At 36.0% G+C, this 3,614-nt stretch overlaps 2 pseudogenes across 1 annotated transcript; both read right to left on the minus strand.

Moving 5' to 3' along the window:
- Nucleotides 1-421: 421 nt before the first annotated feature.
- LOC111019275 (cytochrome P450 71AU50 pseudogene) lies at nucleotides 422-2,403 on the minus strand (annotated as a pseudogene). Its single transcript, XR_015788428.1, has 2 exons — nucleotides 1,545-2,403; nucleotides 422-1,040 (listed from the first exon to the last, which is right to left on the minus strand). The product of XR_015788428.1 is annotated as a cytochrome P450 71AU50 pseudogene (transcript).
- LOC148208541 (cytochrome P450 71AU50 pseudogene) lies at nucleotides 1,660-2,403 on the minus strand (annotated as a pseudogene).
- Nucleotides 2,404-3,614: the final 1,211 nt, after the last annotated feature.

The following is a 3,614-nucleotide window of genomic DNA, read 5'->3' on the forward strand; positions in this document are numbered from 1 at the left end:
GAACACCATTCTAGTTAGGTTAATTAGTTTAAGGTTTACTTTTGTTATTATTTAAGTTCCTTTAGTTTGCCAACCAGTACATTAGGCTATTTAAATCTCTCATTCGTACCTCTTAAAAATAATAGTAATACTAATAAATCTCTCATTGGTACAGTTCGAGGGGTTGGAATTTGAATTTATTTATTTATTATTATTATTTTTTTATGATGAAAAGATTTAAAACAGTTTTTCTTTTTTTTCTCAAAAGTTCCTTTAGATCTTGCATGTCTCGGAAATTTTCAAACTTGGATGGTCATCAAAGATAAGAGACTAAATTTCAAAATGCTAAAACATAAGATACTATGTATTGGAAATTTTTACATAATATAGACTAAATTGAAAACATCAAAACATTAAGGGCTACAACATATATTTAGCCAAAATAAGTTCAATTATGAAGACGATAGATAGGAATAACCATAAGGTTTTGTCCTCTAGGACATGTTAAACCAAATTCTTCTGTCATATCCAATTCGCTTGGCAACATACCATTTGGAAGTTCCCAATCAAAACAGTGCACTAGTTGAGCTACTACTAGTCGAACCAGAATTAATGCGAGTTGCATTCCAGGACAACTTCTACGGCCAGATCCAAACGGGGTCAGCTGAAAATCTCTCCCTCTCATATCCACTTGGCTGTCAAGAAATCTCTCAGGAAGAAATTTATCAGGATCAAACCAAGTGTTTGGATCTCGCCCAATCGCCCATTCATTTATTATTATGTGTGATTTCTTTGGAATATGATAGCCATTGATATTACATTCTTGAATGCACTCACGCGGAATTAATGGAATAGGTGGATGCATTCTAAAGATCTCTTTAATGACCATCTCCAGATATTTCAAAGCGACTCAAGTCGGATTCTTCTACCATCCTATCCAAACCAACCACATTTTCTAACTCCACCTGCACTTTCTTCATTATGTGTTGATGCTTGATGAGCTCTGGTAATGCCCAATTTATTGCAGTGCTTGAACTGTCCACTGCTCCAATAATCAAATCCTGCAAATTATGGTTGTTGATTAAATACATCAAAAATCACTTTCAAGTTGTAAAATTTAATGTTTAAGAAATAATTTTAAATCTTTTATTTTAAAATATTGAAAAAGATTTTAAATTATTTATTTCGTTCCGAATAATAAAAGATTATTTTAAATGAAAGTAACTGAATTTTTTTTGTTTGTACACGTTCGCTAGCAGAGGAAAAAAAAAAGTTAACTAATATAATATAACCTTTCAATTTTGATTTATAAATAAAAAAAAATATAGGATAAGGTTAAATTGGTAATTTAAATGAAGAGTCTATAAAACCTGGTCGAATATGACCATTTTTGTCTATAAAATTTTGCAAAAACAGGCCACTTTTGTTTTTACATCCTTTTAAAGTAAAAATCGTGTTTGGGTAATGGTGTCAACCCGAGCATAGCTAAATCGAATCCCCACTCCCATATATTTAACTAAAAAAAAAAAGAACTGGGTACGATTCTCGCTGTAAAGTTTACTTACGAGAATTATAGCTTTAATGCTGGAGCGATCAAATTGGTACTCAACTCGGTCTCTCTGTTTCATAAGTTCCAACATAACATCCACAAAATCCTTGGTTTTATCTCCATCTTTGAACTCAACATGTTCCTCGATAATCCTCTCCAAGAACCCCGTCAAACACCTTAGTAACACATTTCGCACGACGCCCTAATCCTTGCAAATCAAGCAAAGCAAGAAAAGGAATAAAATCCCCCAAGTTAGGAGCTCCCGCCAACCGCGACGCCTCATGAATCCCACTCTTAAACTCCTCATCCCCACAATTCTTCCCAAACACCATCAAACAAACTACATCCATAATCAGAGACGAAGCTTCATTGTTAAGATCCACCGCCACACGATTTCCCGCCGCCTCTCGGAGACGATCGACCAAAAAACCGATCTCTTGCTTTCTCATGGATCTAAAGGAGTTGATTTTAGGAGTGTTGAGCAGCTCAAAAGAGCACATTTTTCGCATACTGCGCCAATAAGAATCGTATTCATGAAACACGATATCTTTTCCGCCGTAGGACATTTGGTTGGAAGTGTGAGGCAGTGGGCGACCTGCAAATGCAGGGTCCTGGGTTTTGAGGAAGAGCTTGCAAGCGTGAGGGGAAGACACGATGATGGCGGGGACGAGCCCGAACCGGACGTGCATTATGGGGCCGTATCTTTGGGAGAGGTTATGGAGATCTCTGTGAACAAGTTTTCCTAAAAGATGGAGACTGCCAATGATGGGAAGCCCTTTTGGGCCAGGAGGAAGCTTCTTCTTGGGCAGCCATGGCTGAAAGAGACAAGCAAGAAGAAAGAGGGTTAGTATAATGGTGGCTGAAATCCAAGCCATAACTACAATGCTGTGTAGTAGAACAATTAAGGATATATATTAGATAGAAAAGTGGGTGATGTGTGTTTTTTCCTCCAATGTGTTCCACATAAAACTAACCTATAATAAAAAACGTGGAAACATTAGTTGTTCGGTTCAAACTTTCATACTTCCAATTTATTCTACTGTGTAAAAATAAAAAATAAAAATCTTATAATATAAAAATGATAATGATTTGGTAGAATATTTATGGTCCCTTTTTAAACAATATTAAGGGTCATAGATTTGGGGTAAGCCTAATAGTCATTACCGAAGTTGTGGATGAATCTCTAAATCGAACAAAAAGTACTCGAGATGACGAGCAAGACATCATGTGCCCTATCAAGTCCGGGTAGATTGATAGGAAGCCTATCACAGTCGAGTAGATTGATAGGAAGAGTGGGGTATCTTTATTCGAGGGGAGGAGATTGAGGGTGGCCCTAGGTGTTCCCACAAGGTGGTGTGGTCCGTGTAGCAAGTATTCTATCTAGACGCCGGATAGAAGGGGGCTCCCATTGCCTGCCGGGAGTAGAGTTGCATCTTTATTAGAGGCAAATACAATTGGCACTTTGTTCGAGGGGAAGATTGTTGGATTTGTAAGGAGTGAAAACAATGTCCCACGTTGGTTAGGGAAAGAGGTGATCCATGGTATATAACAGAAACAATTATGTTCATTGGTATGATGCTTTTTGGATGAAACCAAAAGCAAAGTCATGAGGGTTATGCCCAAAACGGACAGTATATCATACTATTGTGACCAAAAATAGTATTTTAACAAAAATTTAATACTTTTTGTCATAGATTAAATGAAGTCCTTTTTTTCTTCAAAGAAAAATACAAAATTGCAATTATTTTTCTTGCTGTGATAATTTGTTGTATTCATTTAGATATTTTTATGTGGGACTTTATTTATTTATTTATTTTTTTACCTTCTAATCATATACATGCTGAGCTCAAGTTGGCACGTGGAACACCATTTTTAAGTATCATGCTGCGGTTCTAATCAAAATATATTATGGGTCTTTATCAATTGTGATTGTTCAATGTGGGGCATCAATTTATTCTTCATTTTTCCAACTGTGATAATTAGTTGTATTCCTTTAGCTATTTTTCATGTGGGACACCATTTTTAAGTATCATGTTGTGGTTCCGATCTAAACTTATTCTGCATCTCTATCAATGGTGATATTTCC

Source organism: Momordica charantia, assembly GCF_013281855.1.
Source record: "Momordica charantia cultivar OHB3-1 chromosome 10 unlocalized genomic scaffold, Mcharantia_2.0 BLBB01000010.1, whole genome shotgun sequence".
Taxonomy (NCBI): domain Eukaryota; kingdom Viridiplantae; phylum Streptophyta; class Magnoliopsida; order Cucurbitales; family Cucurbitaceae; genus Momordica; species Momordica charantia.